The sequence below is a fragment of the Rutidosis leptorrhynchoides genome, chromosome 4, assembly GCF_046630445.1.
Source record: "Rutidosis leptorrhynchoides isolate AG116_Rl617_1_P2 chromosome 4, CSIRO_AGI_Rlap_v1, whole genome shotgun sequence".
NCBI lineage: Eukaryota > Viridiplantae > Streptophyta > Magnoliopsida > Asterales > Asteraceae > Rutidosis > Rutidosis leptorrhynchoides.
Window position 1 is genome coordinate 487,217,208 of NC_092336.1, and position 12,512 is coordinate 487,229,719.

General features: G+C 38.4%; 1 long non-coding RNA gene across 13 annotated transcripts in view; it reads right to left on the bottom strand.

The window, feature by feature from the left end:
• Nucleotides 1–1,256: 1,256 nt before the first annotated feature.
• Nucleotides 1,257–12,512, bottom strand: part of LOC139844631 (uncharacterized) — a 42,291-nt gene continuing 31,035 nt past the window's right edge. For all 13 annotated transcript variants that reach the window (XR_011758047.1, XR_011758046.1, XR_011758044.1 and 10 more), the window contains 2 exons: nucleotides 4,235–4,405; nucleotides 1,257–1,571 (listed from right to left, as the gene is read on the bottom strand). This is a non-coding gene — a long non-coding RNA (uncharacterized lncRNA). The remainder of the gene's footprint in view (nucleotides 1,572–4,234; nucleotides 4,406–12,512) is intronic.

Genomic DNA, 12,512 nt, shown 5'->3' on the forward strand with positions numbered 1-12,512 from the left:
TTGGTGAACGACTTTATATGCTGCTAAGGTGAGTTTCATTTGCTCCCTTTTACTCATTACATTTTTGGGCTGAGAATACATGCACTGTTTTAATAACTGTTTTACAATATTTGTATGCGTGAGTTTCATTTGCTCCCTTTTTAAATGATTTTGCAATATATGTTTTTGGGCTGAGAATGCATGCACTTTATTTTAAAAACAATGGACACAAGTACATACTAAATTCTATACTGAGTTTGAACCGAAAATCCCTTAGCTTTGGTAACTAGTAACTGCCAGTTATAAGAACTGGTGGGCGCGAGTAGTAGTATATGGATCCATAGAGCTTGATATCCCCGTCCGAGCTAGAGCACTAGCCTTTTAACGGACGTATGCTATTCGAGAAGCGAACACGTTGGTTTGCGTGTATTATTAAGATGATTATACAAAGGGTACAAATTATATATACGTTAAGTTTAGTTACCAGGGTGCTCAATTTCGTAGAATATTTTGATAAACGTTTCTGGATTGAACAACTGAAATCTTGTGATCCACCTTTATATACAGATTATGCGCAACATTAAAACTATGAACTCACCAACCTTTGTGTTGACACTTGTTAGCATGTTTATTCCCAGGTTCCCTAGAAGTCTTCCGCTGTTTGCTTATATGTTAGACAAGCTATGTGCATGGAGTCATACATGGCATATTTTTCAAGGAAACGTTGCATTCACCAAATCATCACCATGTATCTTATTTTGACTGCATTATCAATGGAAGTATTATTGTAAATTATTATATTACGGTGATTGTCTATATGTAGAAATCATCAGATGTCGAAAACCTTTGATTTAAATATTCATTTATGGTGTGCCTTTTCAAAAGAATGCAATGTTTACAAATCGTATCATATAGAGGTCAAATACCTCGCAATGAAATCGATGAATGACGTGTTCGTCCATATGGATTTGGAGCGATCGTCACATGCATAGTTAAACAAAATGGACTCAAATGACCGGTAAGACTTTTTACTCGGATTCTAGAGGGCGTGAATCATTGAACATGTATACTTTATCTGAAGGGCTTTATATTCGATGCAACAAATAAGTAATAGAGAATTTGATTTGTTTTGATTTTCAGTTGCAAATTCATGACTACAAAACTAAATGGGCATCTGAAGTGAATGAGCCTGTTGCTAAATATTATTATCATGTATGGTTCTCATTTATTTGAATATACAACTCAAGTTAGACTTGCAGGTTAATCTGAGAATGTACTTGAAAAATGATAAAAGTGAGCTCTCAATCTTGGTAGATAGATCCAGTAGTAGGTGCAACATAGTCGTCTCAATCTTGGTAGATAGATACAGTAGTGGGTGCAACATAGTTGATAAGGCAGTTGATAGGTAATTTTGTTAAAGTTTGATGACAGATATTACAAGTTCATATATAATATCTAAACCCAATGATGTAGCATGGAGATGATTTGCACGATCTTCGCAGCTAGCTAACAATACAGGAGGTAGACCATCATCCTTTTCAATCGCTTTATCCTCTTCATCTATTGCCTCAAACACTTACTCCGAGTTCCGCCTAAGATCAACAACAAACGTATAAGTAATCAACCACCGACCATGTTATCCACAAACACATATACACAAGTAGCAATTGAAAAAAAAAAACACCTTTTTCTCTCTCCTGTGTTCACACTACATCTGGCGATTTTTTCCACCCTCGTCACTATTTCAATTTGTTTATCAAATCTGGTGGGTATTTAACTGGTAATCGATTGGTTTGACTGTCATGGGCAAGAATTCAGGAGGAAAGAAGAAGAAAAAGGTAGTTGAAACTGTTCCCAGGGTTCTAAGGAATCGGAAAATAGGATTTGACGAGTATAATCAAATCGAATCTGAATCTGATGCGAGTAACACAGATCGTGTTAGTATTCATTCAAGGGATGAATCGTCAGATTCTTCTGCGGGAAATGAAGCGCCACCATTTAAATCGACAACAACAGGTATTCCTAATGACTACTCTTTTTCTGGTTTGAATAATGAGGCTGCAAAAGAATCTGTTGTAGATGACAACACTGGTATTACGAATGGAGACCAATTGAATATCAAAGATGGATATCAGTTTCCTGAACTTAATTCTGCGTGCACTAACAAGCACCAAGGTAAAGTTCATTATGCAGAGGGAGCTAATAATGGAACTGAAGCTCAGGTCCGTGACCAGGGGACTGATTCTATTGATATCCTGGAGAATCAAGAAATAGTGAAGGATGCATCTCACTTGAATCCACTTGATCAGGTTAATGTTAGTCAACCTCCAAGTTCGTTCGCTAAGGCTGTGGATGGTTCTTCTTATCTCTCTCAAAAGAAAAGTGTAAATTTTCGTTTATTTGAATCGACCGATATTATGGAGGATGGTGTGGATGTTGTGATACCTGTTTCCTCGATCAAAGAAGCGTCTAAGCGGTATAATAATACATTGTACGGTTACTTCATAGGTAAACGAATTGCGTTCCCGGTTGTACAAAAATATGTTTTGAATGCCTGGAAGAAATATGGAATAGAAAACTCCATGATGAATGCAAAAGGATTTTTCTTTTTTAAGTTTGGTACGGAGGATGGTATGATGAAGGTTCTGGAGAACGGGCCATGGATGATACGTGGTGTTCCTATCATACTTAATAAGTGGTCCCCACATATCTCGTTGACAAAGGAGAATCTAACGAAGGTGCCGGTTTGGGTAAAGCTTTATGATGTTCCTCTAGCAGGTTTTACAGCTGATGGTCTGAGTGCAATCGCGTCTAAAATTGGTAAACCTATGATGCTTGATTCGTTTACTAGCACAATGTGCATGGAGTCATGGGGTCGGCCAAATTATGCGCGAGCAATGGTTGAAGTTTCAGCTGAATATGAGTTAAAGGATAACCTTACTGTTGCCACGCCAAGCTTATTATCTAATGAAAAGGTTATTGACGTGGTTACTATCGACTATGAGTGGAGACCGCCAAGGTGTGAGGGCTGCAAATGTTTTGGTCACACGGATAGTCAGTGCCCTAAGAATATAGTTGTCCAGGTTAATGTAGCGAAGGATGTTACGCTAATTCCTGGACAACGACAACAACATGTGGATGCAGATGGTTTCGAAGATGTCATAAAGAAGAAGGGAAAAGGTGGTGCTGTTGTGGATCCAAAGAAGGGGAATAAAGGGGGTTTTGGGGTTGGTAAATCTAATCCAAAATTGGTCTATCGTCGGAAGGTTGTTCATGATGAGAAGAAGAGAAGTTCGCAAGCTGGGACAAGTAAGGGTGCTCAAGTGGAGATTCAAAATTCGTTCGGAACTTTAAATAATGATAATCTAGTTAATGAACCGAGCGATGTTGAATCTGATAAAGAGGAAACGGCTATGTTTATGGCAGGAAAAAATGCTCCTAAGACAAAGGCACCATTTGGCATGAAATCGGGTTGGTTGTGATAGGTGTTATTGTATAGGTGGGTCGTTATATGTCTTTGTTTTTTGCTAGTCTTGGTTGTTTGTAGGTCTAGCGAGGTTTGTGGTTGTTTGTGAGGTCGCAAGGTGCGCTTGTGGCCGTTGTTCTTATTTGTATTTTTATTATTTTTTTATAAATAATATTTACCGGGTAGAACCCTTTACCCAAAAAAAAAAAAAACACACATTATTTTTCTTTTTTCATATGGTTATGCAACCAAAATTTGATCAATCAATCCAAAACCTATATTCCCGATTTACTTAAAAACTCTACTCGGTACTCATTGATTAATTTCATTTACTATATACTTTCTTCATTAATGTACGAAACTGAAACGTAATAAACTACAACAACCATATCCAATTATCCATCTACCATATAATGCAAGTCCTGGTAGCTTCAAAACCCTAATTAATCAAATTAAAGCCACACATATATTTCTATGCTAAACACACTTTATACACACACTATAACATCAACATTTTAATCAATCTTGTTCACACAAACACACACACGATACAAATTTCATTGATGCCCTGTTCACTTCGAATATATGTCTTCCAACGACAACCTTTTTCAACATCTTAATTTGAACACGAGCTCTACATTGTTCAACTTCATCTTAATTTGGAGTTATGTCATTTATGATCAGAACAAAATAAACTTAACTCAACATGACATTTTATAGTCAAGATAAAGATATACTAATTTTCTACTGAAAATTAGAACAATCATAAACAAAATTTTAGAGAAATACCTCATGTTATGTTTAAATTTTTCAACATCTTCCCAAGCAGTGGCCCGTTTCTCAAATTCGAACCTCAATGACTGCCAAATTGTTGACATCAACACCTGATAGGTTATCCTTATCTTCTCTCTTTTTTGGATATCGAATGCAGCAATGTTCATCTTCCACATTGACCCCAAGCTGTAAAATGGATAACTTATTCAAATAATCAGACATATAAAAAAACTCCTAACTCTCTTATAAAAGACATTTAACAATATTTTCATAATCATATTTGACACATTATTTATATAAGACCTTAAAACAATGGATAATAAGAAAATATTTAAGGGCCAGCCAAACTCGGACGAGCCATCCATTTTGGCACCTTCAAATTTTGCTATGTAAGACCCTAATCTTCATTGTACAGCAGAGTAAATAGAGTACATAAAGTGTGGGAATGATTGAGCAGTTAAACAGAAGTCAGAGAGTGATCTGAGCTTAGTGCGCGCCGCGCACCCTTTACTGTAGCCGGGTTCAGCCCTTTTTAATCAGATATTTTGATGGGCATTTTGGTAATTGCACTTGTGGACGAATTAAAGGCAGTTTGGTCAGTTTGTGGAGTATCATTCACTCCATTTTCAACAACCTTATCTTCTTCACTTTAATTTAGAGAGAGATTGTGATTTCTTGAGTGAGAGAGCTTAAATCCAAGAGGAAGGAGCTTGTTTCGGGATAAAGTTCAAGCATTAAAGTTGTTCATTTCATCTCTATCTTCGTTTTGGTTGTAGTGGTATGCTCTAACTTTAATTTCCTTACTTTGATTTTGTGTAAGGGTTAGGGTTTGAGTAAATGATGAACATAAAACCCATATTTAGTGATTTTGGGTGTTCTTGGGTAAAATGGAGTCATGAAGGTTAAATGGTAACTAACCTAGGGTTTCAAAGTATTAAATTATGTTTATGAACCCTAATTGGTTAGTTAATTGCTAACACACTTAGTTAATTGGTAAATGGGTGTTAGTTGGGATAATGGATGACCCGAAATGGGTGTATCGACTTTAAATTAGTCAAAGGTTTGATTATTGACCTAGTTGGGAATTATGGGTGTGAAATACCCTAATTATGTCTTAGTAAGTGTTATTGTACCTTAATCACTAGCTTCTAAGTGATTGATGATGGTCTTGACCCTTAAGGGGCGGTTTTGATGAAAATGGGGCATTTAATGCATTTAAGTCATTAAATGCACATGAGTGAATTGTTGGCATTTAATCCAACTAGTTTGTTTGTTAATTAAGTACTTATTGCATTAGGTACTTTGCTTTGAAGCTTACGGAAGTATTTAACCGTCACCAAATCGTTAAGGTGAATGGAATAAGTATACATGTACGTATATGATGTGTTTACTTGTAGAAATGGATATGTGTTGTCCGAGTTAGTGATATATGCGTTGTACACTAACGGTTTTATGAATGGATATATGTTGTCCAAATTAGTGGTATATGTGTTGTACACTAACGATTTATGCTTGGATATGCGTTGTCCATTTTAGTGTTATATGTGTTGTACACTAACAATTTTATAAACGGATATGTGTTGTCCAAGGGTTAGTGATATATGTGTTGTACACTAACGGTTGTTACGAACACCGATGGGAAATTTGAGTACCATTCCTTTTACGATTGGTTAACCATGGTTGTATGAATTGTGTATTAGCATATTTAATTATGAGCTATATGCTATTGGTATTGCTAGCTCATTGTGAATTGCGATTAATGGTATATGCATAATTTTTGCATGGTTGTTGAATTGCTAGCTTGTGTACGGTATTGAGTAAGTGATGCAAGTAAGTAGATTATATATGTATATGTATAATTATTGCATTCATTAAGCGTTAGCTTACCCTCTCGTTGTTTACCTTTTTATAGGCACAGGTGTGGACAAGGGTAAGGGCATTGTTTTGGAGTAGAGATCCCGCTTGTTGTTAGGGGACGCTTTTTGGAAGTATTATCTTTTGGAGTTTGACCGAGACTTGGGTAGTTTAACCCCAAACACCATGCTCGTAGGGTCATTTGGCATTTAAACTTTTTGTGGTCGAAACTCATGATTCGTATGAAACACGTATTTTGGGCATTGTGGGCCCCGCATTACTTTTATGTTTGATTCGTGTTAGTTTTACATATATAAACATGTTGTGAAAAGCGTTTGGTCTAATTAGGTCGGGAATTGCGCACATCTTTTTACGTGTAAAAATCAGTCCGGACATAACCTGGATGGAGTTGTGCGCGCCGCGCACTTCAAGGGGAGCGCGCCGCGCACTCCCCTGTACAGCAGTTTTTAATTTTTTTTTTGGGGACTGTTTTCGGTCGGTTATTGGTTGGGTCGTTACAAGTGGTATTAGAGCATGGTCTAAGGGATTTAGGCGACTTGAGATAGGTGCCTAGACTTAGACTTTATTGTGTGTACGCTTTATGCGAGACTTGTAGGATTTTGGGTCTAATCGGGAATTGTTAGTGCTTTGGTTTATGTGAACTAACCTTGTGCTAATTATTTTGTGTTGTGTTTAGCAAACATCAAGCGAGATAGACGTTGTACTAGCAAGTTAATGCGAGGTGCTCGCGTAACAATGATTAGCTACCATCGTTACGGGTGCAATTCGTGTCAAACAAGTAATGTACGACGATTGTTGAGCAAGATGGAGTAGTGTGGTGTATATGTATATACGCTTGTGTTATGTCCCTTTGTTTCACCGTCTAATCCATTTCGTTTTATAGAATGAAGACGAGAAATGGACCCGATAATGGTAACGGGGATACAAGTGAGGACGCCGAGTTGACGGCCAAAGTTGAGGCCATCTTTAAATGTCAAAAGGCGGAGTTTCTCGAAGATGTTAAGAAGAAGTTCCTAGACACGATTGACGAGCAACTGGTCAATGTGGTAAAGGAGCAAGTTAAGGCCGTTCTTCAAGAGGATAATGTGGGGAGACGGGACTTCTTCTATAAGAATTTCAAGGACTCTCAACCTCCCACCTTAGACGGTGAACGGGACCCACTTAAGAGTGCCCGTTGGATCTCCGATATGGAGGGGGCTTTTCGTACATGTGAATGCCCTCTCGATAAAAAGACGAGATATGGTTGTAGCATGTTAAGAGGTGATGCTAAATTGTGGTGGGACGCGAAAATCCAACTTTATGGTGAAGAACAATGCATGGAATTCACTTGGGATGAATTCAAGAAGGAGTTTTTCGATGAGTACCGAACTTCGGCCGATCTTACTAGGCTTAAGGACGAGCTACGTTCCTCGAGGCAAGGGTCTATGGATTTGGACACTCTCAAATCTGTGTTTTTGTCCAAGACCCAATTTTGCCCGGAGTATGTCGGGAATGATAAAATGTTGAAAGAAGATTTCTATCGAATCTTGAATGATAACTATCAAGAGAAAATTAGTGTGAACGTGGTGAAGAGCTTTGATGAATTGTTCAATATGGCGAAGGGTTTTGAAGCGCTTGTGTTGAGAAAGAGTAGTTTTACTTTTGGTAAGAGGAAGTTCGAGAATTCGAGTCAATCGAGCTTTTCCAACAAAAAGAACAAGAAGGGCTCCGAAAGTGTTAATAGCGTGAAGAAAGGTGGCTCCGGTGGTCATGTACCCACTTGCTATACTTGTGGGCAAAAAGGTCACATCTCTCGTGATTGCCCCAACTCACCTTCCACACCCAAATTTACTTGTTTCAATTGTGGTAAAGAAGGGCACAAGAGGCCCGAGTGTCCCGAGTTGCGCAATGATAATGTTAAGCGATTAGAAAAGGCGGCGGGTACGGCTAGGGGTCGAAATTATTTGATGACCAATGATGAAGCCAAACAATCGAACGAAGTTGTCTCAGATATTTTCATGGTTAATTCTAATCCGACAAGGATACTTTTTGATAATGGTGCTAACTTGTCGTTTGTGTCTCCTAAATTTGTACCTAAACTTAATAGACCGCTAGCTAAGTTAAGTCGTCCGGTAGAAGTTGAAATAGCGGACGGCAAGGCGGTGCTAGTGGTTGACGTGTGTAAAAATTGTGATGTTGTATTTGGTGCCGAAAGTTTTAAAATCGATCTCATTCCGATGACTTTGGGTGATTTTGATATCGTTGTTGGTATGGATTGGCTCGATCGTCATAGAGCCGATATTGCATGCCATGATAAGTTTATTTCAGGTAAAAACCCCAAGTGGGGGAGAGTTAATTATTCATGGCGATAAACGAAGAAGACTTATGCCGATATGTTCCTTTGCACGGGCACGTCGTTTTCTTATTAGTGGTGGCATGGCTTTTCTTGCCCATGTTGTTGATACTCGTGATAAGCCACCACCTATTCGTGAAATTCCGGTGGTAGGTGAATTTGAAGACGTTTTTCCGATGATGTTATAGAAATTATCCCAACTGAATTTAAAAAGGCAAAAGAAAATAATAAGGGAAAGGGCATAAAAATAGAGAAATCTAATTCCAACCCCGATGAACTTTATATGTATCATCAACCCCCGAAGTCCTTAAGTTGTAACAATGACCCGGGAACCTCTAAACCACCAGGTTTTTCTAAACCAATGTGGAAAATGATGGCTCGTATTAGGGGAACATCATATATCCCTAGAAACTTGGCAAAACGAACTAAAACCGAAGAAGAAGAAACAAGCGAGTCGGAATAAGATAGTTGTATTCGTGTGGTGTAATATATGTAATATAGTGTGCTTATGCTTTATGATATATGTAAAAATTGCTTGTATTAATAAGTATTTTTTTTATGAATCTAACTCTTGTCTATTTTACAGTATAAAAACACAAAATGGATAGACAACCCAATATTTTAAGAGACCTACCCGGAGACATGATTGATGAAATCTTGTCTAGAGTCGGTCAGAATTCTTCGGCACAACTATTTAAGGCGAGATCAGTTTGTAAGACATTCGAAGAACGTTCCAAGAATGCCTTGGTTTATAAAAGGCTTTCGTTCGAAAGATGGGGGATATCACATTGGGAAATCCATAAGTTACGATGTGTTTACTTTGACGCATATATTGCGGGGAACCCAAATGCTATTTTACGCAATGGGTTAAGAAATTATTTTGACTCAATATATCCGAATATTGGACTTCGTGATTTAGAAAAAGCGGCTAACATGCAACATAAAGAAGCATGTTATGCTTACGGATTAGTAATGTTCGCTTCTCACCAAAGTGAGAACAAGAACATCGGGCTACAACTATTAAACAAAACGTTCCCACAAGTGACGGAGTCGGTAATTGGGGTAAGAAATGAGGTTTTTAGATTGTTACGGGACTGTTGGACATTACGTAACCCTCGTCCCTTTGACGACGTTACAACACGCTGTCTTATCAACGGCCATAACGGTTATGTTCCACAAGACCAAGGATGGGAAGTAATCCTAGTAAAACCAGAATGCATGACTTGTTTCTGGACGTATGAATTACGTGTCTTTATTGCCTTTGCTGAACAACTTGTGTACTAGCTAGAATTATCTTCACAACCATCTCGTATCAAATTTATTGTGTGCTATATTTCATGCTATATGTAAAATAAGCGGTATTGTAAGTTTGTAAAATATTGTGTAAAAGTTTGAACGCGAAATATTATTATAATCAGTTTTTCATATAGAATTGTAGTAGTTGAATTGTATATTAGCTACTAAGTATGAACTTAACGGGTAGGTACTACCCGAATTTAAACTTATAAAACGCTAATATGAAGAAAAAGCTTTTATAAATGAGTTCATATTATGCTATGAAATACTATTAACTACTCTTAATATTCTGTATGATTAACTTGTTCCATTTGACTATTTTGAAGGAAATGGCACCGACTACTCGACACACCGTGAATATGAATGAAGAGGAATTCCGTACTTTTCTAGTTTCAAACATAGCCGCAGTACAGGCTGCACTACATACCAACAATAACCTTGGATCTAGCAGTACAGGAAATCGTGTAGGATGCACCTACAAAGAATTCACTGCCTGCAAACCTTTGGAATTTGATGGAACCGAAGGACCGATCGGATTGAAACGGTGGACCGAGAAGGTCGAATCGGTGTTTGTCATAAGTAAGTGTACTGAAGAGGACAAAGTGAAGTACGCTACGCATACCTTCACAGGTTCTGCGTTAACATGGTGGAATACCTATCTAGAGCAAGTGGGACAAGACGATGCGTACGCACTACCGTGGTCAGCATTCAAGCACTTGATGAACGAGAAGTACCGTCCCAGAACCGAGGTCAATAAGCTCAAGACAGAACTTAGAGGGTTACGATCCCAAGGATTTGATATTACCACGTACGAAAGACGATTCACAGAATTGTGCCTATTATGTCCGGGAGCATTCGAAGATGAGGAAGAGAAGATCGACGCGTCTGTGAAAGGATTACCGGAAAGAATCCAAGAAGATATAAGTTCACACGAGCCCGCCTCCATACAACAGGCATGTAGAATGGCTCACAAACTAGTGAACCAGATTGAAGAAAGAATTAAAGAACAGACTGCTGAAGAGACCAATGTGAAGCAAGTCAAAAGAAAGTGGGAGGAAAACGGTGATAAGAATCACCAATACAACAACAACAGCAATTACAACAATAATCGCAACAATTATCCCAACAACCGCAACATCAATCGCAACTACAACAAACGGCCCCACAACAACAACAACAACAACAGCAACTACAACAATCATCCCAATAACAATAATAACCGCAACAACAACAACAATCAGAAGCAGCTATGCCAAAGGTGTGAAAAGTATCACTCGGGGTTCTGCACCAAATTTTGCAACAAGTGTAAAAAAAATGGTCATAGCGCGGCGAAGTGTGAGGTCTACGGAACAGGGGTTAATAGAATGAAAGGAACAAATGGTGTCGGAACGAGTAATGGCGGAGCAAGTAGTGTCGGAGCAAGTTATGCCAATGTAGTTTGTTATAAATGTGGAAAACCGGGCCACATTATTAGAAATTGCCCGAACCAGGAGAACACGAATGGACAAGGCCGCGGAAGAGTTTTCAATATTAATGCGGCAGAGGCACAGGAAGACCCGGAGCTTGTTACGGGTACGTTTCTTATTGACAATAAATCTGCTTACGTTTTATTTGATTCGGGTGCGGATAGAAGCTATATGAGTAGAGATTTTTGTGCTAAATTAAGTTGTCCATTGACGCCTTTGGATAGTAAATTTTTACTCGAATTAGCAAATGGTAAATTAATTTCAGCAGATAATATATGTCGGAATCGAGAAATTAAACTGGTTAGCGAAACATTTAAGATTGATTTGATACCAGTAGAGTTAGGGAGTTTTGATGTGATAATCGGTATGGACTGGTTGAAAGAAGTGAAAGCAGAGATCGTTTGTTACAAAAATGCAATTCGCATTATACGAGAAAAAGGAAAACCCTTAATGGTGTACGGAGAAAAGGGAAACACGAAGCTACATCTTATTAGTAATTTGAAGGCACAAAAACTAATAAGAAAAGGTTGCTATGCTGTTCTAGCACACGTCGAGAAAGTACAAACTGAAGAAAAGAGCATCAATGATGTTCCCATTGCAAAAGAATTTCCCGATGTATTTCCGAAAGAATTACCGGGATTACCCCCACATCGATCCGTTGAATTTCAAATAGATCTTGTACCAGGAGCTGCACCAATAGCTCGTGCTCCTTACAGACTCGCACCCAGCGAGATGAAAGAACTGCAAAGCCAATTACAAGAACTTTTAGAGCGTGGTTTCATTCGACCAAGCACATCACCGTGGGGAGCTCCTGTTTTGTTTGTCAAGAAGAAAGATGGTACATTCAGGTTGTGTATCGACTACCGAGAGTTGAACAAACTTACCATCAAGAACCGCTACCCACTACCGAGAATCGACGACTTATTTGATCAACTACAAGGCTCGTCTGTTTATTCAAAGATTGACTTACGTTCCGGGTATCATCAAATGCGGGTGAAAGAAGATGATATTCCAAAGACTGCTTTCAGAACACGTTACGGTCATTACGAGTTTATAGTCATGCCGTTTGGTTTAACTAATGCACCAGCTGTGTTCATGGACCTTATGAACCGAGTGTGTGGACCATACCTTGACAAGTTTGTCATTGTTTTCATTGATGACATACTTATTTACTCAAAGAATGACCAAGAACACGGTGAACATTTGAGAAAGGTGTTAGAAGTATTGAGGAAGGAAGAATTGTACGCTAAGTTTTCAAAGTGTGCATTTTGGTTGGAAGAAGTTCAATTCCTCGGTCACATAGTGAACAAAGAAGGTATTAAGG